Below are 26431 nucleotides of genomic sequence, written 5' to 3'. Positions count from 1 at the left end.
ACCCGGAAGTGCTCGCCGTCGACTGCGGTACTCCAGCTCGCCGAGAGGAGTACCGCGGAGTCGACGGCGAGCACTTCCGGGTTCGACTTATCGCGTCCAGACTAGACGCGATAAGTCGAACCCAGAAGTTCGATTTCCAGCTGTCGAACTAGCGGGTAAGTGTAGCCAAGGCCCTAGTGAAACAGTGTTTCCTAATATCCAGCCTAGACCTCCCCCACTGCAACTGAGACCATTGCTCCTTGTTCTGTCATCTGCCATCACTGAGAACAGCCGAGCTCCATCCTCTTTGGAACCCCCCTTCAGGTAGTTGAAAGCAGCTATCAAATCCCCCCTCATTCTTCTCTTCTGGAGACTAAACAATCCCAGTTCCCTTAGCCTCTCCTCATAAGTCATGTGCTCCAGACTCCTAATCATTTTTGTTGCCCTCCGCTGGACTCTTTCCAAATTTTCCACAATGCAGTAAGCCATGGAACTCGTTGCCATGGGATGATGTGAAGGGCAAATGCACAACTGGGTTCAAAAAAGAATTGGATAAATTCACAGAGGATAGGTCCAGCAATGAGGATTACCCTAGATGGTCAGGGATACAGGCCCTGTGCTTTGGGTGTTCCTAAACTTCTGACTGCCAGAAGCTATGACTGGATGACAGAAGATGGGTCATTCAATAATTGCTCTGTTCTGTTCATTCCCTCTGAAGCATCTGGGACTGGCCACTGCCAGAAGACAGGATACTGGACTAGGTGGACCATTGGTCTGACCCAGTATGGCTGTTCTTATGTTCAAGGCCTAGTACAAACCAGACAGACAGGGCTAAACAGTTACTGACACAGATTTTTCAAATATAAAATATAATGGGGCTGCTGGATTATAAAGATTTATGAATAACTAAACAGACATCTAATTTCACTTGCAAATACAAATATTTTTCAGCAGGTGGTGCTTGATAGCAAAACAACAATTGAAGGGCTAATGGCCAGAGACAAATCTTGGCAACCCTTCTGAGGACTAATCTGTTTATAGGAGCATCTAACAACATGCTTTCATCAACATTATATGGGCAGCCAAGCCTAATTAGTGCATTTGCTCAAATAACTAACTAAATCAAATTGCCCTGGATTAGATTAGATTTTGAAATTGTTTAAAAATTATTGAAACATATCTATTAGAGAGGGAGAGACACAAGAAGGTATTTTTACCCCGCTAATGGGTATATAGGCAAAATGGTGATTAACTCTATCAAGAGACCGTTTCTGAAATATTAAGTTTGAAAAACATACTGTGCAGAGGTCCAAATCCTACTTGGTTTACCCTTACTAACAGTTCCCTGAGAATCAATGCAACAGCTCTGTCATGAGTAAAGCAAGTTGGACTTGACTCTCCCTTTATACATATTTGCAAACAGTGAGAGGGAATATGTGTCCATATTTAAGGTCATTAATATTTCAGCAATAGTAAAAACAATTTTGTACTGTTTTTTCTATTTTTACATGTGCAGTCAAGTTGTTTACCTTTTTTAAAGACATTGCATAATTGGATGTGCAATTAAGCACATGATGTGCATGCAAAAAATTCATATTTCCAATTGCAGGACTCATTTAAAGGAACCTGTTTCCATTTATTTATGTCTTCAGTCATAGATTTGGTGTGTACTTAGAGTATTCTCTGAAAATTTAGGGCATGATTTTCAGAGGTGCAGAGCCACTGCCACTCCCACTGGCTTCCCTTGGATTTGTGAGTGCTCAACATCTCTGAAATCCAGGTGTCTTGCCCTTAGAATTGTGGTGAAATTCAGTTTTAGTGACATCATTTAGCCATATAGATCAAATCTTACTTTCCAGATGCTATTTTTGATTGTGCTGATGTTGGCCCCTTAAATTAGAAGTTATCTTTTTGATTTTCTGTGTTTTCAAAGGTAAGAATTTCAGACTTCTGAGTGTTACTGGGCTGTAGGTTAACAAGCTTGCCGTTTTCAAGAGTGCCATTTATAATCTGGCTTCCAGCCATAGCACAATGGCCTTGTCTGCACCAGGAAGATTCTTTGTCATTCACCATTGTGCAGCTCCTTCGGTTGTGGCACTGATGGAGATGGAAGTGTAATCGGGACTTGGGTATTTTTACCACCATGTTGTCTAACTCCGTTTTGAGCAGCGGTATTGAATTATGGTTGAACATAGGGAGGGATAGCTCAGTGGTTTGAGCATTGGCCTGCTAAGCCCAGGGTTGAGTTCAATCCTTGAGGGGGCCATTTAGGGATCTGGGGCAAAATCAGTACTTGGTCCTGCTAGTGAAGGCAGGGGGCTGGACTCAATGACCTTTCAGGGTCCCTTCCAGTCCTATGAGATAGGTATATCTCCATATATTATATTATTTTGCTAGTATAAAAGCCTGGCAGAACTCTGTGGTAATCCTGGCATGATGACAATTTTATGTCTATAGATGTGTCTGTTCTAGAAAGTGGTTGTGGATCTAGATAGTGTGATCATTCAATTATAACGATAAAAAATGGGGGCTGCTAAATTGATCTATGTAGCAGAAATCCACTGTACTAAAAAAAAGTATTTCACTTTGGCATGAGTGCTCAGCTAACGCCAGGTGTTGAGTATTCAGTTAAGTTGTAGTGCCATTTAGAGGCTTGACAGCCAAACTCTAATCATATGACATAACTTCAGCCAATCAGAGCTGCAAATGAAGGGCTCTGGGGTCTGGGAAGGACACGGGGCCTGCGGCAGGCGAGACATCAGCCAGCAGAAGGTGCTCCAGAGCTGGAAAAGAGCTAATTCCCTGGACAACCAACAGGAGGCGCCGCACCAGTGAGTCATCGCCCCGCCACAAAGGCTAATGTGTGATACAATATTTTTAGAAAAACAGCTTCTGTTTTTTACAGCCTTGTAAAGGGAGGACAGAAATTTGCACAAATAACTGACACTCAACACCAAAATCTTGGTTATCCTTCATACAAAATATTACTAAGACCTGCTCCTGCTCCCACTGAAATCAATGGGAGGCTTGTCACTAAACACGTTGTGATGATGCTAGTGCTGGTTGAGGTGTAAGTCTGACATCTTTGGCATATAAAAATAATCGTTTTGCCAGTTAGGCTCTGTATCTCCATATTAATCACTTTCATTATTCTCGTTGACCTCTTCCCTTTAGTCTGTAACCAGAAAAGTAAGACCAGAGAAGGGAAGAGGAATCCTTTAGAGCTGCAGTAACTTCTCTGGTTTCAGTCGGGCTTGATGGTGACAGAGAGGTTGACGATCAGTGTGTTGGTGCAGATTGGGGGATTCATTAGCAAGGGCTCTCATTTTCTCTGCCTTTCCAGCACATGCTGTATGCTAACAGATGGCAAAGTGGCTGTAGATTCACTCTACCCACCTTACATTCCAGGCCTGACCATCATCAGGATTGGGCAGTTGAGTGCGGTGCTCATTCATGTGGCAAAATGGAGCTACTACACCCTTAAATGTGACATGACTGTGTATCAAAACCTGACGCAAAAGAAATAATAAAGAAGCAGAAAAGGGACAGAGTGCACTAGTCACTGCTGAAGGCAAACTTTGGTCTTAGACTGAAGTACAAAGTAGCAGATAAAAGTCTAGGAGGTGAAGAAAACCTAGAATGGCAATATTCCTCCCTCTAGCTAATTGCAATAAAGGTTTGCGGGGAAATAACTGTCTTTCAAAATAGGTCACACATTTAGCCAGGGAACGAAGGTATATGCTCTTGAGGAAAAGGTATTTGAAGAATTTTATGTGAATTCAAAACCACATCAGAAGGGGACTCAGTTTTGCCTATTGGCCAAATCCTGCAAACTTAACTCAGGCAAAACAGCAGGTGACTGAACTGAGATTTGCAGTGATGTTACTTCGGCTAATGGCATTTAGGTGCAGTTATGACTGGAAAACTGACCATTTCAAAAAAGTCACTGGCTCCTGATCTCTGACCAGGACTCTAGGCATACCATGATACAAATACAATAATGCTTAGCTCTTACATTATTATTGTTTGCCTATGCTAGCTACAATTCCTATTTTCATATATATATGCAAAATCCAGCTCTGAATCCAGAGTAGGGCCAAAGATAAACCCAACATATTTTACAATAGTCCAATCTAAGTTAAGCAAGCAAATTTGGTCATGCTATTTCACAAAGGCTTCTATCCTGCAATGAGAATCGGTTCATATAAAACAAGAATCTTCACTCTCTGCCCCAAACTCCTATTCCAATAGCGCCGTTCTTCTACAGCCTGTGTTTGCTCAGCAGTTTATGATCCTTCAGTGTGTCAGGTTTCTTAGCAAACAGTTAGAATAAGCAAGCTAACTAAACAAATGTCCCCATGATATTCTGATTGTGTCCAGAAGCTGTTTGTAATCCATTTTTCAGACATTTCTTTTGATGGACCAAATGTAATTCTGCAATAGTCCTTGTACAAAAGCTGAAGAGTAGAGTCCTTATTCATTCTGCATTGCTGTCTATAAAGCCATGTAACGGTATGCAAACAAAGTTTTGGTTTGAATCAAACACCTCTAATTGGTCTGCTTTGAGAAGATGACAGTTCTTTTCTTTTCCAAGCAAAGGGCAATACAACAAAAAGAAGAATCCCACATATGTAAACCGTTTTTTCATGGAATAAGGTGTATCTGCATGTGTTCAGCATGCTGCTGTGATAGTTTATGTAGCAGAGCAAGTCAGGCAGAAAAGTGAAGCTGAAGGGATCATTTAAAAATTCTGTTCAGTGGAAATATGAAGATATTGACAGGCTCCAAGGGCAATAGCAGTAAAATATAGCCCATGTTAAAATAATTCCTGAGACTGTTTTCTTCACTTTCTATGATCTCCATAAATCTACTCCCACCTATATTTTCATCCTCATTTCCTCCTACGCCTCATATACTTTGCCCTTCTCTAACTCCAGCAGCTCACTCAAGGGTTTATATCTTCCTTCATGCTGATCCACATACTTGTTCCCAGTTAATATATTCCTTGTGTCATCCTTCTTCTTTTTCAAAGAACCCCTGAAAACCCACCTCTCCTGAGTAACGTTCTACCTAGAATGACCATATGCTATAGAACCAATGCAGAATGGTGTAGCTGCTCTGCCTTTACGCTGAAAGCTATTTGGATGAAGGATCTGCTATTTAGTTGACAAACTTATCCAATTGGACAGCATTGTGTACACTCACAGTTCCATATTCATAATAATAATAATTAATTATAACTTTTATTTGGTCTCTCTGGCACTGACTGGAGAATCTACATCTCTGACTGTTGTCATAGTTGCATTTCAAGCAGGGCGAACAGCTTGCTACCACATAACTGTCCGGATTATTCTTGACCTGTATGTAACTTCACATGTTCATTTTTTACATCTTCTGTAACGTTTTTTTGAAGACTGTGCAACACCACAATTTTAGATCCTTTGAAACAATAACCAGTCTTTTCCTCTTTGTGTCTATCTTGCTGCTACATGTGTCAGTGACTTAGATGAATATGCTATAGGTTGCCAGCAGTCTTCAGACTCTTTCCAAATTACCACACCCAAAATAAGAATGTGAGGTATCTGCTGAGATTGCCATAAGCAGTTAATAGGACTTGAAATACTAGTTCTTGTATGACAGCATCTTAAAAACCTGTCCAAGTGTTCATTTGCTTGGGACTCCATTGCTATGTTCTGGCATCTTTGTCAAGGCCAATATTTATGTACAAACACTGGGTGTATAAACATTTCCACTACTAAAAACAGGGTCAATTATTTGCTTGAGGTTGTGACATTAATTCATTTATTGAGACTTTTCTTCCTTTAGTTTCAAAGTCTCAGACATGACTTTTTTTTTTAAATTGCCTCATGGAGTCATGTTTTTTGTGTCTCTTTAATTCCAAGTCAGGTTTGCTCAGATTCTAGCTACCAGCATAGCCAACTCAGAACTTAATCAGACACTACACAGACAAACTGCGATGTGCTTTAATCTATTTACTTTGTAAGATCAACAGATAAGACCCTGAACACTCACAGGAAGCAGAGCTATTGAATAAGAAGATGTGCTATACACAGACATCATGCAAAGACAATCCCTGCCCCAAAGAGCTGACAATCTCACCTGTGGATCTCAAAGTGTTTTACAAAAGATTGGAAATAGCGAGAGTTGGATGAAACCTTTTCCACTGAAAAATGTGGTTTTGTGGAAACTGAAATATTTCTCAAACATACTGGTTTTGATGAAAAATTTGTCAGGAAGATTTGAGAGAGGGGGGACTAGGGCAATCTGGAAGGTCTGGCTGGATCAAGATCAAAGCTGCTATGAATTTCTGTTTCAGATTATCAAGAGCAGCCTGTGCTTTTGGGGACCATGAAAACTGGGCTCCTTTCACAGCAAGGTTGTAAGAGGATTGGCCAAAGCAGAGAATCTTGGGATGAATTGTCTATAAAAACTAGCAAAACCCCTGGAACTGTTGGTGGCCTGCCATATGCTCTGTGTAGGTCCTGTGACCTCTTCTGCCTGGACCAAGACCTTCTGTTCAAGACAAATGGGTTTCCTTCAGTTCTTACCCACCCTACCTCAGCCTTGGGCCATTGTTTCCATGGACTTTATTGTGGAATTGCCACCTCCCCAAGGCCACCCATTCTAGTGGTGGTTGATCATTTGACCAAGATGGCATATATTTTTATTCCATATTGAATGCTTCCCTCTGTTCAGGAGACAGCCCATCTCTTTGTGAGCAACATCTTTCATCTCCATGGCTTGCCTACAGGCGTGGTGTCTGACCAAGGATCCCAGTTTATTTCCTACTTCTGGAGAGAATTTCTAAACTTCCTAAGTAGCGAGACCCTAACCTCAACAACCCCATACTAATGGGCAGGTGGAGTGGGTCAGTCAGGTTCTTGAACAGTACCTATGTTGCTTCCTAAACTATCATCAAGATGATTGGTTGTCCCTGATCCCTCATGCTGAGTTTGTGTACAACACTACCAAACATGCCCCCACCAAGCAGACTCCCTTCTTTGCTAACTGGTTTCCATCTTCGTGCTCATCCATGGATCTTCTCCAAATCATCTATGCCCACTGCTGTCAAACTCACAATCCACATCCAATAGGCACACCAAGAATTCCAGAGGCAGTTAGAAATTGCCAAGACTACCTACAAATGGCATGCTGACTGATCCCACCAGCCAACACCTGTCTTTGGGGTAGGGAATAAGGGGTGGTTGTCTGCCCAGAATCTGCGAATGACTCACCCCTCTTTGAAGCTGGAACCTGGGGCCTTTCCAGATCACAAAATAGATTAACCCAGTGACTTTCAAGTTATAGTTATCAGCTTCCCTCAAGATTCATCCCCGTCCATGTCTCCATGTCTCCCTTCAAAAATCATTAGTCAAGAACCCTTTCCCACTCCGTACTCTCTCTCTCCTCCACCTATAACCATTCACGGCCAAGAAGAATATGTGGTTTGGCAGATTCTAGACTCTCGGTGAGTCCAATGAAAACTACAATATTTAATTGACTGGGAGGGGTATGGCCCAGAAGAACGTTCATGGGAACCTGCAGAATCATCCATGCCCCATATCTCCTGCATACCGCACTATGTTTACCCTGAGGGTACATATACAAAAGCAAAGCAAAACATAGCCCATGCCACTCAACTTGGGCTCACAGGGCTGGGGCAGTGAGGCTGTTTCATTGCTGTGTAGACTTCTGAGCTCAGGCTGGAGCCTGGACTCTAGGACCATATTGGGTGGGAAATTCCCAGAGCTAAAGCTCCAGCCCAAGCCCAGAAGTCTACATAGCAATGAAACAGCCCTACAGCCCAAGCGCCGCGAGCCCAAGTTGGCTGTCATGAGCCAACCATGGGTTTTTCTTTGCTGTGTGGTCATACCCAAAGAAACCTAGATGCTTCCCTCAAAGAAGGGGAATACTATCAAGAATCAGGGCCTGAAGCAGCACCAGCTCACTGGTTTCTCAATGCTCAAACCCACCACTGTGCCTGCTCCTGTCCTGCCTGGGTGCAAGGCAGGAGTACCCCTCCTTGCCTGATATCCTGCTCACTCCAGTTCCTGATCTGTGGTTTGACGCTTGGCTTTGGCTCCTGATTACTGCCTGTGGCTCTGATCCTGACTGCTAGGCCTGACGCCCACTTCGGTCACTAGGCTAGACCACCTTTGTTCTGGCCAGCTGGCAGCCATTGGCTATTCTGGAGTGGGTTGGTCTCTTATTATTTTGCAAAAAAAAGTTTAAAAGGTTTCATATTCATTCTGCTTTGGAACAAAACAAATTTCAAAACCTCATTTTTTCATGAAATGGAATTGTTATTTTCCAGACATCCCTGTAAATCGCATTATCCCCATTTTAGTGAAGGTGAAACTGAGACACAGAAAGTTGAAATGACTTGGCCAGCAGGTCATTGGCAGAGGTGAAAATAGAACTCGGACCTGCTAACTCTCAGAGCAATTCCCTAAAGTGGTAAAACCAAAATTCTACAAATTATTCCTTCCCCTATTTAGACATCTGTACCCATAGAGCTAATAATTATCTCTTCGAAGTACTATATCTACATTATGTAGCATCATATTATGTATTATTTATAATATGCCAAGGGTGTGTTTAGCCTTTATTGTAGGACATCATCAGAAAATTTATTTGATATAAGCAAAATGAAATAATAAAAGTAATATATAAATGAGTGATGGAGTCAGGGCATCACATTTTCAAGCTGCATATATGGGGTTGGGACTGGTGGTCTATTTTCTGTGGAATTCTGATCTATGCATTACAGTAAATGATTTCATGTTCCCTTGTTCTTGCAAACCAAAGCATATGGTGTACATTATTTTCCGGCTATCCAGCATGATTTCACATAGTCAAACCCTTTACGTGAACAGTTGCTCTAAGAGCACAGTGCCCGGTTAGACATTAATCGGAGTCAATGAATCTTGATAGATTTACTGACCAGGGAATATTTGATGCTTAAGATCATAAAGTATTATGAGAATGACCATTTAGTTTTACTGTCTGATGTCTGGAAGGGAAGTGGATTCTAGTTAAATAAAACTACAGCTTGTTTTTCTGTATTATAAAAATGTAGTAACATTGTGTAGCTAATTTAAACTGACGAAAGCAATGAAAGGTAAGGCATACCCTGCTGTGACAGAAGAGATTGCAACACATTTAGGTATGAAACAGTACTGTTTTGAGACCCCTGCAGAACATTGGCACAAGGAGTTGAATTAAGAACAGAGGGACAAATTCTGTTCTCAGTTAGACTGGCATGACAGCAGAATAATCCCGTGGCTCCAGATTAACACTAATATAGGAGAATTTCGCCCTTAGTCTCTCTAGCCTCACTCTGAATTTCATTGTCTATTCTAGGCAACTAAAAATTAGGCATTGCATTGTCTGTCCTTTTGTGGATCTAAGACCTGAGTGCATAGATTTTCACTTAATATTTAATAATCCTGATGATGTTGCAATCTGTACACAATGTGCTTTGCTCCTGCCTGAGTCTTCCCTACCTCCAGGGACACGGGAGAGGAATTAACAGGGGAAGCTTTGGAAGAGCTACTTACAATCTAAGTAAAAGCTTATAATATAAACTGGGTGATGGATCTGTTATTGGCATCTTGTTAATATTTAATAATAATAAGGCCTGATACTATTACAATCTGACCCCTTCATGCTGCTCTGGTGGAGCCACTGAAGAATACCCTTAGCTAGTGGCTTCCCCAGATGATTAACTACATGCCCACCACCCTTGTAGCCCCTGCATAAAGAAGGGCCCAGCCAGGGGAGAGGGAAGTGACCAGCATACTGCTTATGTGCTACCTATTCTTGGCTGCCAGACAGGCCCCAGGAGCAATTGGCAGCTGGCTGTTAGTAAGAGCAGCCCAAAGGCTACTCGAACCAGGGATTGGACAGAGTCCTCAGTATTAAAGCTGCCTTTGTCTCCTCTCAACATCTCTTTCCTGCACTGAGCAAAGCTTGACTAGAATGGAGAATCAGGCCCTTAATCTTCAATGGCTCACAGGAAAAATACCAAAGGGGAATCATTTCAGTGTGCGTGTGTCAGAATTTCCGATCATCTCACAGGGAGCCGAGAAGTGAAAACAATTATCTACTCTCTGTTCTGCAGATGACCGGAAATTCTGACACACGCACACTGAAATGATTGCCCTTTGGTATTTTTCCTGTGGGCCACTGAAGATTAAGGGCTATACCATAACATCAGGTAAGGAGGGAGAGGAGTCCATCGGAGAAAAATCCAGTGCATAATTAATCAGTTTTATTAATTTTGGATTGTCATTCATGCTGAGCAGCACATAGACCTGGTCAATAGTGGAAAAATTAACTAAAGTATAGTTTCAGCTGCAGAAGACATTCCAGCATTGATTACCAATAACTGACGGCAGTGGTCTGCTTGCAAGGCAAGAGAGGATTGATCACTGAAGGGAAGACATGGGTCTCAGAGTAGTGCTTTGGTAATCTGTAGAAGCAGCAGCAGCAGCAAGAGAGAGCTGTCCCAAACGTAACTTAACACAATACAAATAAAAATCCCATTGCTACTGAAAAATTGTCAGAACATCACAAAACTGCAGCACAGCTTGGCACAAATCAGTCCAAGTGAGAGAGGCCCAAGACTGGAATAGTAAAGTCAGGATTAATATGCACTGGCAGAACTGGGGGGTGGAGGGTTTGCACAGCATCTGCCCACACAATCTCTGACTTTAGCCAGTGCTGTCACTTCTTCTTCACACATTTTAAAATATCAAAATCTATGGGCCTGAATCTCTTCCTGCTGTTATCCCAGTGGAACTCTGCTGACTTGAGAGGAGTTACCAGCTGGTTTACATTGGGTATGTGGAGAAGAGAATCAGGTCCATAAAGTGTAGGAATGCAGTTGTCATTTCATATTTGTCTGGACTATACACTGATTAAAGGATGGCTGCTATAAATAGAGAAAAGGCAGATGCTAAGCAATGGTGCTGTGAAGACTGTAAATATTTTCTGATTCCCTGACAGATTGTGCAGCTCCATTGCTCAGTGATGCTAGGTATGCTGCCCTCTCGAAATCACTTTCCAACAGAATACTGTGGCAAATGGCAAAATGATTTCTTTGCTGTTCACTGATGCATTCGCTCCTAAGTACTGCATAAAACTTTTCTTTGCCGTGTTTTTTTAAAATAAAAAACGGGGAAGAAAGCACAGCCCCCAAAGACTCATCCTTTCTATTTCAAAATTGTTTGGAATGAGTGTGATGCGAGCTCTGTAAAAACGTATGTTAATCACACAAACCTATGGTCCCCATTAACCCAGGATCTGAGCGCCTGAAAATCTTTTAGCATATCTAGGGTGACCAGACATCCCATTTTTAAAGGGACAGTAATTTCAGCCCTCCTACAGGTGTCCCGACTTTTTCTTAAAAACGGGCAAATTGTCCCATATTTTCTGCCTCCCCCTCATCAGTACTGGCGGGTCGTGCTGCTGGCCAGATCCCTTCTTGCCAGCTGCCTGCCAACCAGAGGTGAGGGCGGGGGATCCAATGGCCAATGATGGGAGTGGGTGTGCAAGGCTAGTGGTGGGGAAAAGATGCAGCATGCAGGGCTGGCCGCTCCTCCTGCTGGTCTGTCAGCACAGTCCCTGCTGTGTGCTCTCTCTCGGCCAGCAGAGCTCCACCCCCACTCCCCTTCCCCCATCACATTTCTGGCCGGTGCTGGCTGCACACTGCAAGCTGCAGTGGCTGGTGAGTGTGGGCAGATGCAAGGCAGCGTTCAGTTATGTGTCGCTTCTATTGCCCACCCATCGGCCCTTTACCTGCGCCACCTCTTGCTGTCCTCTCCTTGCTTTGCCCCTTCACCCCTCCCCACCCAACCCCACTGCTCCTCCATATCCCCCCAGCGGTCGGAGCGCTAAGCTCACCAACAGCCTGTCCAGCAGGCTCCTTCCTTCCCCCACTGCCTCTGGCTGACCGGCACCCTGGAAAAGCCCAAGACCCTCCAGCCCAGGACACTGGCTGGGAGGAGCCCCGCACAACGCGGGCACAGGGAAGCCTCTTTGCCCCTCAGCTAAACTCTGGAGTGGCATGGGGTGGGGGGAGTGATTTCCAGCCTGTTCATACCCCAGCCCTGCAGGCTCCACAGCAGCCCCCCAGACAGGGTTTAGCACCCTCTTCACCTGTGCCCCCCCCGCCCTGGGTCCTACCCGCAGGGAGCGCGGGCTGCTCTGTCCCCTGCTGAGCCACCTCTCTGGCCGGGTTGGCTGAAGCTCCTGAAGTCAGGTTTCCCGGTGTACAATGCATCCTTAGGGCTTAACCCCTTTCTTCCTGTGCTGTAGCAGAGGGACAGGAGGCAGCTGGGTTATGTTGGTGGCCAGCAGCAGCCTGGAGGTGTTAGCTGCCTTTCAACACTGTGCCGCCGGCAAGCTGCTTCCAGCCATGGAGGTGGGGCTGGAGAGGGAGGGGAAGAGATGAACTCTGCAAAGACATGGGCCAGGTCATCCCTTCCCCCTCCTTCTCCTCCTCCCCAGCGGCTGGAAGAATGTTCCCATCCCTGCCCTCCTGCACAGTGCCAAAAGGCTGCCGCTGGCCACATTCTGGTGTTAACCGTGGCAGAAATCTGGAGAAGGGTGGCATATGACCCTGCATGCCTCCCCCCCGCCCTCCCCTCTTTGCTTCAGGAAGACGTAGCACCAGGTATGGATCTGTCCCGGGGGCCCATCCAGGCAGAGAGTATCGGGCAGGGAGGGTCAGGTTGGTCAGTCACCCTCCCTGTGTGAGAGAGGTGTATGGGAGTTTGTTTGTGTCACCCCTCCAGATGTGAACCCTAAAGTCTTACAGCTAAGAAAGTAAATAAAAAGAATCCAACTACGCAGTATTTCTTTTTAACGGGCTCAGTCAACTTGATGTTAATTTGAACGTTTGTACTGCATAGTTCTGATTGATAGCTGTTGAACTCGCTTGAATACGAGTAATGTTACCAGGTGTCCCGTATTCAGCATACAGAAATATGGTCACCCTAAGTGTATCTATTCTCACAACACCCCAAGAAGTAGGGAAGTAGTATTATCCCTATTTTACAGATGGGAACAAAGAGCAAAGTGACTTGTCCACAGTCACACCAGAAGCCTGTGAGGAGCAGGGAATTGAATGCAAGCCTCTAAATCTTAGGCTAGCATCCTAATGATTGGACCATCCTTTCTCTCGCCACCCTCCAAGATCCTTGTTCCATTTCTATTACCGAAGAAAAGGAAGAATATTTTTCTCATTCCAGAACTAAAATGCCTGAGAAAATTTTGTTTCAAGTTCTCTGGATCAGGGCATTTATATTCTTATCGAGTTAGGGTCAGATTTTCAAGAGAGCTCAGAGCCAAGGTTTCAGATGCTCAGCTCACACAGTTTTCAAAAGATCTCAACCCTCAGCTGAGCACCTAAATAAAACGCAGATTTCCCAAAGTGCTCAGCACCCAGCCTCTCCAGTTGTGATATTTAGGGCCAGGTTTTCAAAAGAGCTCTGCACCCATGGGCTCTGTACTGAGCTCTTTTTATAATTTGGCTGGTCACTTATTTAGATAGCCAAATTGGAACTGAGCCCATCTGCAAACTTGGGCCTAAATCAATATCTGGCAGAGTAGCTAGTTCTGAACAGTCCACTTGGCACTTCATAATTATTTTTTTTCAATCAGGCTGCTACAATCCAATTACAGAGAGCACTTATCTGTGGCAAAGGTGTTCCAACAGCCTGGGATGGGGAGCCAGCATTTTGCTTTTGAGGTTAGTGCTATGTGAGGACTCCAGCCATACAACTCTCTTTCAGACAAGCATAGTGCAGGTTATAATCGTTCTGTCCTGGAGGCAAGGTGCAGCCTGTAAAATGTTCTAATGCCCCCTAGTGACTAGTCATGAAGTGGCACTACAGTTGCTGGGCACTACTCTAATGACTGCAGGGTGGCTGCTGTGGAGGGTTGTGAAAGAGGAGATTATATATGGGGGGAAAGTAGCCCAATCTAAAGAAATGGGTGAAAGCTTCTGGACCGGGTTATTAACTCAGGGAAAGAAAGCTTCCCTTGCTGGGCTGATAGGAAAAGAGAAAAGTCTTCACTCTAGGGTGATCAGATGAGAGGAAGAAAATATCGGGACACATGTGTGGGGGTCGGCAGCAGAGGGGAAAAAAATGGAGTGCCACTGGCAGAGCAAAAAAAAAAATTTAAAAAACCGCAGTGGGAAATATCGGGACAAGTTGCATCCCGACCAATCATTGGTCGGGACACGGGACAAGCACCTAAATATCGTGACAGTCCCGATTTTATCGGGACATCTGGTCACTCTACTTCACTCAGATTCTGTCATGTTGCTGCTCTAGATTGCCAGTGTGCTGGGAATCATGGTTGAAAAGAATACGCCACGATTTCAAGAGTGACTGGTGGTTTTGACTGCCTCCATTTTTTGCTGCACAACTCACAAGCCTCTAAAGGGGCCTGTAGTTCAGAATGTGCTGAGCACCTGGCTCCCTCATATTGAGACGCTTAACATTACTGGTCTCTTTTGAAAAGCTTGGCTGTGGTGGCTGACCATCTCCCTTGTATACCTGACTTTGAGGCAAACTGAGTGTGCAGGCTATTGGCTCTGTTGTTTGACGGGGAGGGAAGGTGTATGAAGTACTTCAGTCTACTTCAGTTTTCATCTCCCAAGTAAGAAATAGTTGGGACAAATTAGTCCCTGGTGTGACTGTATTGAAGTAATTTTGGTTATTAATGTTTTAGACATCATTTACCTAACAGTCTGGAAGGATTCGTTGCGGGAAGGCCTTACTGAGATGCCACAGAGGGACCCTTTAGGACAAACAAGGAAGGGCAACTGCTCATCACTAGCTTTTGGTGATCAGTATTGGTGAGTGAAACTGTACAGAGGCAGATTCAGACCCATACGAAGAGGAATCTCAGAGGGAAGTGACACAAGGAAAGGCAGCCCCACCTTGTAGGCTAGGGGAGGGCAAGAGTGATAACTCTGTTTAGTTCAGCATTTTAGAGGTGCTCAGACACCGTAGTGATGGGCGCTGTAGCTCAACTTAGGCCGAAAAGGGAGTCCTGGGCCTGTCCCTGAAACTAAAAGGAGTCTAGAGGGAGGTGAAACGATCATGCTAAGCATTACAAAAAAACTGAACATTGTTGCTGTTTAGAAATTCATATGTAATAAGGCATCCATTAGCTTAGCCTTAGTGTCTAGGAACTAATCTTCCCAGTTGAGGTTTTACCAGATCCAGGATGATGCAGCTAAGGAACTCTACGTAGCGGGGAACATGGGCGGCAGGAATCGAAAGCCAGGGCAGGCTAAGCCTCCCCCTGACCGGGCTGTGGCCCTGCTCACTCTCCACCCCGAGGCCCTGTTCTCCCTCCCCTTAAGCTGGCCAGGGTGCTAGGCCATGGCTGGGGTTGGGTCGGGCCAGCAGCCTGGGGCGGTGTTAGGGTTGGCAGCCTGGGGCAGTGATGGGGACGGCCCAGCGCTTGGGGGTGGGGCTGGTGGTTTGGCAGGGCACAGTGGCCATCCTGGTGCTTGGTGGGGAGGAGGTGGGGGGCTCTGGCATATGGGGAGGCAGGGCCTTGGGCAGAAGGGGGAGGGCTGGCTGGCTAGCCTCCTCAAAGCGGGGGTTCAGCCACTGCCCATGGTGAGGAAGGAGCGCTAATAACTGATGACATCAAGTGTCCGAAGTGTTTAATGCCTATTTTGCTTCCACAGGTTAATTGTGACTAAATGCTTAGTACAATTATTATTAAAAACAAGGAGGAAGGAATGCGAGCCAAATTAGAGAAAGAATGGGTTAAAGAATATTTAGATAAGTTAGATAGATTCAAGTTAGCAGGATCTGATGAAATTCACTCTAGGGCATTTAAAGAACTGGCTGACGCAAACTTGGAGCCATTAACAATTATGTTTGAGAATGCATGAGGTCGCAGAGGACTAGAGCTGGGCAAATACAGTACTTATTTTTAGAAAGGTGAACAAAGAGGGCATGGGGAATTATAAACCAGTCAACCTAATTTCCAAGTACCAACTGATAACACTGCTCTACAGCCAAAATGCTTCTGAAATAAATGTAGTCAAACTTTACTAATTCTGGGTCACTGAGAACGAAAATGATGCTTAAAATTGTTGATTGGCTCTAGTTTTCAAGATATGCTATTGGGTCAGTATATACGACCCTTGACTTGGGAATGGCGGAGGATAAGTGAGTAATAAAGTGAAGGGATCTCAATTTAAACCAGAAATGACTAAAATACATCTTTGACAGGATCTATGAATAAATCTGACTGGGTTTGGACAGTACTTGCTTTTTAGGCAAAACAATGAATGATGCAATCTGAAGCTGGTATTGCGTCATATATGATCTGAATTGCATCATGTTATTCCTAGAAGTCATGGATGATGCAATCATAACGAAGCTTACATCACTCTGCTGAACAAATTGCCCTATATCAGCTCTAGAAATCATACAGTGTCGTGCTCTCTTATTTGTCAGTGTTTGATTTTGCAAAGGGACACATTTCTGTTTAGCCAAAGTGAGCAGAGATGCCTCGTACTTGCGTGAACAGTGCAGATAACTTCTGCTATGTTTGTGGTGAAGTGACTTTTGCATCACAAAAGCGCAGTATAACCACTACGGTTAAGAAAGCCTATCCCCTTTATTTTGGCTGCAAAATTGGAGATCAGGACAAGAGATGGGCCCCACACATATGCTGCAACACTTGTGCAACAAATCTTCGCCACTGGTTGAACAGGAAAAGGAAATCTATGCCTTTTTCAGTGCCAATGATTTGGAGAGAGAGCCAACAAATCATACCAGCAATCGTTACTTCTGCATGGTGCCTCCAGTTGGGAAAGGTGTGTCAAAGAAGAAAAAGTGGACTGTGCATTATCCAAACATTCCATCAGCTCTACGCCCAGTACCCCACGGAGAAGGACTGCCGGTTCCTGATGCACCAGAATCATTCTCACTTGAGTCAGAGGAGGAAGAGGATGAAACTTCTGGTCCTGAACCATCTATGTCACAGGACCCACATTTTCTCCCATCCTCCTCCTCTGAACTACTCCTCATAACACAAAGTGAACTGAATGACCTTGTCAGGGATTTGGAGCTACCCAAGAGTAAGGCAGAGCTGTTGGGCTCCAGACTGCAGCAATGGAATCTCCTGGCAGGTGATGTTAGGGTTTCCATGTTCCGTGACTGTCAAAAGGATCTTGTCCCATTCTTCCTCATGGAAGGTGATCTTGTAGCCTGCAACAACGTCGATGGTGTGATGGCAGCCTTCAACATTGTTCACGATCCAGATGAGTGGAGACTGTTCATTGATTCATCGAAGACAAGTCTTAAAGCTGTTTTACTGCATAATGGCAATGTTTTGCCATCAATTCCAGTTGGTCATGCAGACCATATGAAGGAAACCTATGACAACATGAAACAACTTTTGAGGTGCATAAACTATGACCAACTTCAGTGGCAGCTTTGTGGTGATTTGAAGGTTGTTGCTCTCTTGTTTGGTCTGCAGACTGGATACACAAAGTACTGCAGTTTTCTCTGCGAATGGGATAGTCGTGCAAGATTCCCACTACATCAAGAAAGATTGGCCACTCTGACAGTCATTGGAGCCTGGGAGGAAAAGTGTTCAGCATCCACCACTTGTTGAATCAAGGAAGATTTTGTTACCACCCTTACACATCAAGCTGGGTCTGATGAAGAACTTTGTCAAGGCCATTGACAAAACACAAGCAGCTTTCAAGTATCTCCGTGGAAAATTTCCAAGGTTAAGTGAAGCTAAGATAAAGGAAGGTGTCTTTGTTGGTCCTCAGATTTGTGAGCTTCTTTGAGATGATGCATTTGACCATGCACTGCGTGGCAAGGAAAATACGGCCTGGAAAGCCTTCCAGTTAGTGGCAATAAATTTTCTCGGAAACAACAAGGCAGAAAACTACAGGTTGTTGGTGGAAAACCTCCTCAAGGCATACAAAAGCCTTGGTTAGCAACTGTCTCGAAAGATACATTTTTTGCACTCTCATCTAGATTTTTTTTCCACCGAACTGCGGAGCAGTGAGTGACAAGCATGGCGAGCGATTTCTCCAGGACATTGCAACAATGGAGAAATGCTATCAGGGCAAATGGAGCCCGTCAATACTTGCAGACTAGTGCTGGACAGTGACAAGAGATGCTCCATTTAATGAATACAAGAGACAAGCCAAGAAGCGCTGAGTAGACACTGAATAGGACTAAACTATGTACATAATAGTTTTTTGCCTTTTGTTTCATAATAAATTTTATTTATATAACCCTTTGCTGATTTTTAAAGTGTTACATAAACAGGACAGGTGAAATATTATCCTGTAAAGCAACCATAAACCCATGAAAAGACCTAGGTTTACAATTTATGATTAAAACTCTATCTAGACAATATATATAGACATAAAATGTAAAAACTTAAATATCTTAGAAACAGTAGCCAATCAGTTGTTTTCATTGTCATATTTGATTTCAGCACATCAAAATACATAATAAATAGCACATTTTATCTCTGAAGCAGATGACTTCTCAAAAATTGTAGACCAGTGTAATAGGGTGAGCAGTAATAACCAATGGATTTGTCAAGAACAAATCATGCCAGACCAACCTAATTTCCTTCTTTGACAGGGTTAATGGATCGGGAGAAACTGTAGACATATCTTGATTTTAGTAGGACTTTGATACAGTCCCACATGACATTCTCATAAGCAAACTAGCGAAATGTAGTATAGATGAAATTACTATAAAGTTGGTGCACAACTGGTTGAAGACCTTACTTTAAATAGTAGTTAAGAATTGTTTGCTGTCAGATTGGGGGGAGGGGCGTAACTAATGGGGTACTGAGAGGGGTCTGTCCTGGGTCCGGCACTGTTCGACATTTTAATTAATAACTTGGATAATGGAGTGGAGAGTTTGCCTATAAAATCTGTGGATAACTCCAAGCTGGGAGGGGTTACAAGCACTTTGGAGGATTAGAATTCAAAATGACCTTGACAAATTGGAGAATTTGTCTGAAATTAGTAAAATGAAATTCAGTAAAGACAAGTAAGAAGTATTGCATTTATGAATGAAAAATCAAATGCACAACTGCAAAATGGGGACTAACTGGCTAAGCTGTAGCACTGTTGAAAAGGACCTGGGGGGTATCGTGGGTCACAAATTAAGTATGAGTCAACAATGTGATGCAGTTGCAAAAAAGGCTAATATCATGCTGGAATGTATTAACAGGACACAGGAGTGTTAAATGTCAGGTAATCACCCTGCTCTACTCATCATTGGTGATGCCTCAGCTAAGTATTGTGTCCATTTCTGGACTCCACACTTTAAAAAAGATGTGAACAAATTGGAGAATGTCCAGAGGAGAGCAACACAAATGGAAAACCTGCCTATGAGGAAAAGTTAAAAAAAAATGGACCTGTTTAGTCTTGAGACAAGATAACTGAAGGATGCAAGGGGGAAAAAAACCTGATAACACTCTTCAACTATGTTAAGGCTGTTATGAAGAGAACGGTTACCAAGTGTTCTCAATGTCACTGAAGGAAGGACAAGTAGTAATGGGCTTAAGCTGCAGCAAAGGAAATTTAGGTTGGATACTAGGAAAAACTTTATAACAATAGGGATATTTAAGCTCTGGAACAGGCTTCCAAGGGAAGTTGTGGAATTCTCATCACTGGAGGTTTAAGAACAGGTTAGACAAACCCCTGTCAGGGATGATCTAGGTTTACATGGTCCTGCCCCAGTGCAGGGGACTGGACTAGATGATCTCTCAATGTTCCTTTCAGTCCTATATTTCTGTGACTCTATGAGATGCTCAAAGAAAACGGGGTGCCTGAGTTATTGCAGGCTGTGACGTATCCAAGAATAGTTCTGACTTTGACATGCTGATTAAAATATTGTATAATATGTTGTTCCACAGCCCTGTCACAACAGTATTGAATGAAATGCTGTTTCCCTGGGTTTAAGCACAGAAAAAAATATCTAAGGACAACAGAAATAGAAACTGCTCTCTGATAAGTTATATCATCTTTTTTGCTTAAAAATGAAATAAAGCCAGTGGCAATACACACTAAGCTGAATATTCTGTTACCACTTTATTTATCCCTAGTAATGTGACATCCTATAACTGTTTTCAAAGTCCACTCATTTAGTGCTAGATTGTGGCTTTGCCACCAGTAGACTGACCAGATAGCAAGTATGAAAAATCAGGACAGGAGGTGTGGGGGGGGGAATAGGAGTCTATATAAGAAAAAGCCCCAAATATCGGGACTGTCCCTATAAAATCAGGACATCTGGTCACCCTAGCCACCAGCCTTGCTTAAGGGGCAGCATGTACATGGTCTGCCCCAGGAGCAGACCAGGGAGAAGAGAGTCACAGGCTGGTCCTTTATTCCCCTCTATTTCTGGGGGAAAGGATTATCAGTAATGGCTTTATAGCTGGCACAGATTATATTTCCCATCCATGCTGACTCAGCATGTTGGGGGTGAGCGGTAGGACCAAGGCTCCACCCATCTGCATTCGAGAGGTTATAGCAACCCCAAACAGGCTGCTGTCTCCCTCATACAGTCACCTGCAATAAAGGTGTCCTGCACATAGGTGTAAGGGGGTGCCATATCCCCTTTCTGCCCCTGTGTGGACATGTCAAGCAGATCACAATCTGGCCCTTAACAAGAGTAATCTAATAGTATTCAGACAAGAAAATGGATTTACTTTAATAGTTTAGTGTGGTTCTTCTGTCCCTAAAAGTTACTATGTAAAAACAGCATCACGTCACTCCATATTTAGTCTATTCATATTCTCCAAGTAGTTTGGCCAAATAGCCCATAATAGCCTGAAAGTTATTTGTGACCTGTTCACTTTGACCACTTGCAATTTGTGTTCTGTTGTTCCTGTTCAATGTCATGTGATATTTTTCTTCTTCTTGATTGGCTAACTGTAACTTTTTAAAGGCCTGATCCTGAACACATTTACTCATGTAAGCAACTTCACTTACCCGAGCAGTCCTGCTGTCTTCAATAGGACTATTCAGATGCAAAAAGTTATTCACATGCATATATGTTGGCAATGCTGTTACCTAATTAGCAAATAACACATTCCTGGTATGAATTACTGGGCCAATTATCTCTTGTACTAAAACTTGTGTAATTTTCTGGAATCTCAAACATTTTTGACAGATACCTTCCTATTGTCCTAGTATTCATAATAAATAGTATGTCCCCACAAAACCTAACTAAGTGATGTCTTTATTTGACATGATGTTTGTCAATAATTTTGTTTACTATAGGATAGAAGAGCTGACCCTGTAATATGGACATAAAGAGCCACATGAAATTGAAGGGCTGCACATTTAGAACAAATGAAAGGAAATGCTATTGTATATCGTATATAGCTGTCTTGTGGAATTCAGTTCCATAGGATGTAATTGAGTTACATGCTGCATTGTTAGATTTTAAGAGTTAGTTTATAACCACTAATAACATTTGTGGCTATGTGAGCTCAGATAATGAAAAAGATAATCAAATATCATGCTTTAGGGCATAAGCAGATATCTCCAGGGGTCATGGGGAGATTTCTCCCAGGTGTGGGATTGGGTAACTGGTTGGCATGTATGTGGGTGGATGGTATGGGGAAGGGTATGGCAGGAGGGTAGGATTACCTTTGCTCAGAAACAGCTTGCTTTGGCATCCTGCTGGAGACAGGAGAATGGACTGGGTAAGCTTATTAAAATAATATTTTTAGTAATCCTAATGCCTAATAAATGGCAGATTTCAATTCTTCTCAGTCATTTGTCTTTCTACATTGACTGGCCAGAGAACTAGATTATTACCGTTCACATGAACCCCTGTCTGCTCCTCAATGGATAAGAGCTTAGTTGGTGATGTACATAGATGGATTTTGCCTTCTACACCTTTTGAATAACCTTCCTTTACTTTTCACTGTGCATTAACCTTTACACTCCCATTCTCTCTTTCTAAAATAAAATATTGATATATATTTAACCCATTGACAGGGTCAAACGGTCAAAGGATCTTATCTCAGTTGCAAATTGTGTGGGTAACAAACTGTGCATGCAAGCATTTACATGCACATTTTTGAGCATATCACCTGCTTGTTATGGCACCTGTACAGGCAGGTGACAGAAGTAATGTGCACAAATTCCATTTTGTGCTTAGCTAATAATGCTCAAAAAATGTGGACACAACTACATGAACAAATGAAAGTTGGCCCTTAACGTTTTTCCTCACATACACCTCTACCCCGATATAATGCTGTCCTCGGGAGCCAAAAAATCTTACCACCTTATAGGTGAAACCACGTTATATCGAATTTGCTTTGATCCGCCGGAGTGCACAGCCCCGCCCCTCCCGTAGCACTGCTTTTCCGCTTTCTATCCGAATTCGTGTTATATCAGGTGGTGTTATAGCGGGGTAGAGGTGTACTTCAATTACCTTTTAATGGCTTATTATCAAGCTATCCCTTTCACTGTAGGCTGTCCTCTCTTCCACACACACACACACACACACACCATTACCTCTTCATCTCTAAATTCTCCTACTATTATTTACCAGCTCTCCTTTTTCAGCTAAAGCTTTTGGCTAGGAGTATGCATGACACAGATGGGTTTAGGTTCTTCCTGGACACACACAATCTCCTAGCCTTCTACCCCTTTTTGTTACCCCTTCTTCACACAGCCAATCTTTCTCTACCTGGATAACCAGTTCACTGATATCTTTCACACTTTGGGGGCTTTCCTGTCAGACATGTCCCAGTGTGTACTGTATGTCAGATGGGAAAGACCCAGAGGTATGTATGATTTTTAAAAATGGGAAGTCAAGCCCTACTGAGGAAAATAAGAAGAAGCATAAACTCTGGCAAGTCAAGTATAATTAGGCAGGCCAAAAAAGAATTAAGAGCAACTAGCAGAGGGAGGAAGCCTACCAAACAATCAGTCAGGCCACTAGATGACTGAGGTGCTCAAGGAGCAATCAAGGTAGACCATGCCATTGTGGAGAAGTTAATTCTTTGCAGCTGTCTACATTGCAGAGGATCAGAGGGAGATTCCCATATCTGACCCATTCTTTTTGAGGTGACAAATCTGAGGAACTGTCCCAGATTGAGGTGTCAGTAGAAGAGGTTTGTAACAAATTGATACATTAAACACAATAAGTCACCAGGACCAGACAGTATTCACTCAAGAGTTCTGGAGGAGCTCAAATATGAAGTTGCAGAACTACTAATTGTGGTATGTAATCTATCACTTAAATCAGCCTCTGTAGTAGAGGACTGCAGGATGGCTAATGTGATGCTGATTTTTAAAAAACACTCCAGAGGTGATCCTGGCAATTACAGGCTGATCCAGGCAATTACTAACTTCAGGACCAGACAAATTGGTTGAAACTATAGGAAAGAACAGAATTATCAGACACATAGATGATCACAATATGTTAGGAAAGAGTCAACAAGGTTTTAGTAAAAGGGGGTCAACAAACATGTGGACAAGGGTGATCCAGTTATTATAGAGTATTTGGACTTTCAGAAGGCCTTTGCCAAAGTCCCTCACCAAAGGCTCTTAAATGAAGTAAGCTGTCATGGGATAAGAGGGAAGGTCATCTCATGGCTCATTAACAGGTTGAAATATAGGAAACAAAGGGTAGAAATAAACAGTCAGTTTTCACAGTGGTGAGAGATTACCAGCAGTGCCCCCAAGGATCTATACTGGGACCAGTGTTGTTCAACATATTCATAAATGATCTGGAAAAAAGGGTAAACAGTGAGGTGGCAGTTTGCAGATGGTACAAAATTACTCAAGATTGTTAAGTCCAATGCACATTGTGAAGAATTACAAAGGATCTCACGAAAGTGGGTGACTGGGCAAGAAAATTGTAGATGAAATTCAATGTTGATAAATGCAAAGTATGCACATTGGAAACATAATCCCAACTATGCGTACAAAATGATGGGATTTAAATTAGCTGTTACCACTTAAGAAACAGATCTTGGAGTCATCATGACTATTTCTCTGAAAACATCTGCTCAATGTACAGCAGCAGTCCAAAAGATAATAGAATGTTTAGAACCATTAGGAAAGGAATAGATGATAAAACAGAAAATATCATAATGCCACTACAGACGCTCCCTGGGTTACGCAAGACCCGACTTACACAAATTCGACCTTCCACAAAAAGTTCCATAGGGCATACATAAAATTTTTAAGTTGCGGAAAATATTGTGTAGCATATGGGAACGCAAAGTACTGTAGTGCGGTGTGCGGAGGAATACAGCAGTAGCATCTCCTACAAGGGAAGGCTTTGCACTCTCACAGCCTTTCAGTCTTGTGTTATTTCAGTGATACTGTATTTCTGTTATTTCACCCGATTATTTCATTCAAATCATTCCTGTCTCCTCCTCTCCTTCCTCATCTACAAATTAAGTCCATTGTCATCCACCACCAAAATGCAGCCTTCAGTGTGCAAGGATAACAACAGGATTAAGGTAAATGCAGTATTTTTGTTTTGTTTTTTCTGTTTTCTGTTAGCACAATATACGTTTCTGACTTACGTAAAATTCAAGTTACGCAAGGCTTTCCAGAACGGAATGATTGCGTAAGTTGGGGAGCATCTGTATTTAAATCCATCGTACGCCCACACCTTGAATGCTGCATGCAGTTCTGGTCACCCCATCTAAAAAAAAAATGTATTAGAATTGGAAAAAGTACAGAGAAAAGCAACAAAAATGATGAGGGGTGTGGAACAGCTTCCATATGAGATTAAAATGACTGGGACTGTTCAGCTTGGAAAAGAGACGACTGAGGAGAGATATGACAGAGGTCTATATAATCATGAATGGTATGGAGAAAGTGAATAAGGAAATGTTATTTACCCCTCCCCGTAACACAAGAACTAGGAATTACCCAATGAAATGATTAGGCAGCAGGTTTAAAACAAACATAAGTAAGTACTTCTTCACACAATGCACAGTCAACCTGTGGAACTTATTGCCATGGAATATTGTGAAGGCCAAAAGTATAACTGGGTTCAAAAAAGAATTAGATGAATTTATGAGGATAGGTCCATTGATGGCTATTAGCCAAGATGGTCAGGGATGCATACTCTGGGTGTTCCTAAACCTGTGACTGCCAGAAGCTGGGACTGGATGACAGGGGATGGATCATTCAATAATTGCCCTGTCTGTTCATTCCCTCTGGAGCATCTGGCACTGGCCACTGTTGAAAGACTACTGGGCAAGATGGACTATTGGTCTGACCTAGTATGGTCATTCTTATGTTCAACAGATTTGACTGGGCTTAGCTGTGAGATGGAGACTTCGATTCTACTATGAAGCTTTCTAAAGGAAGTGGAATCATTAATGGGTGAGTGAGAAGAAAGATGAGAGGCCATGCTTAGCTCATGAAGAAGGTAGAGATGCGGGGCATGTTGAAGAGTTACAGCTGGGAGAGATGTGCATAATTTTAGACCCCTGGGCTGGGTGCTGAAAGAGTGCTCTGCTTTCACTAGGAGCCTGTAAATGGCCATTGCTCATTACACATATTTAAAACATTTTTGAAATACATCTTTGAAATTAAAGGCCATATCTGGCTAACTAAACTTTTGTTTTCTTTTCATAACAGAAAAATGAGCAAAGAATTCAATAAGAAACAGAAAAGAAATCACTCCTGGCAAGTGCTTGCAATATGAAGGTCAGTAGGTATCCAACCAGGTTCTTACATGGTCTCCATGATAAGAGAAGTATCTGAGCACTTCTTGGGTGTTTCAAAATAGAAAATTATAATAAGTCTTTCATCCTTACCAGCCTGAGGGAAAACCAGCTTGATTAGTTTTTAGTTGTGTGTGGAACGTTGTTTCTCCAGAGTGATTTTTTGTTTTATAGTTTGACTGGTTTAAAAAAAAAAATCAGTAGTAGAAATTCAGGGTTTAGAACATAAATGGTAACCATAACCATAACAATGTTGGTACTGCCTCTCCTGATAGTAATTGTTAAGTTTTAGATAATGTTTAGATTGAAGAAAACCCCAATAGCGTGCTCTGAAAGATGCTATGAAAATCCAAATTGTGTTTTAAATTGACTGTTGTCACCCCCCACCCAGTCCCCGAGTGCACTTCTGCGTTTATAGTTTGAATGTTTGTGTGTGGAGTTAATGAAACTAAATCAGATTTTAATCAACCAGGGTATTGTGGGAATTCTGTGAGACTGACTATGGAGTCTGCCTAAATTAACACTGAAGGGGATTTAATGCAATATGTGCTGTATTTTTCTGGTTTGCAAGGGAATAATAAATAATCCATCACCTCTGAGAATGTCAAAATTGTTCCAAAAGAAAGATGATGACAAGATTTCTCAGTATCAAAAAAGTAATTCTTAAAAACACTGCCATTCAACAGGT

At 42.8% G+C, this 26431-nt stretch overlaps 1 long non-coding RNA gene across 1 annotated transcript in view; it reads left to right on the top strand.

Moving 5' to 3' along the window:
• Positions 1-25704, top strand: part of LOC117875561 — a 28895-nt gene extending 3191 nt beyond the window's left edge. The window contains exons 2-3 of the long non-coding RNA XR_004645277.1: positions 25322-25399; positions 25658-25704. This is a non-coding gene — a long non-coding RNA (uncharacterized LOC117875561). The remainder of the gene's footprint in view (positions 1-25321; positions 25400-25657) is intronic.
• Positions 25705-26431: the final 727 nt, after the last annotated feature.

The sequence above is a fragment of the Trachemys scripta genome, chromosome 3 (assembly GCF_013100865.1).
Source record: "Trachemys scripta elegans isolate TJP31775 chromosome 3, CAS_Tse_1.0, whole genome shotgun sequence".
NCBI lineage: Eukaryota > Metazoa > Chordata > Testudines > Emydidae > Trachemys > Trachemys scripta.
The sequence above is the reverse complement of the archived record's forward strand: the minus strand, read 5'-3'. Positions and strand labels throughout refer to the sequence as shown.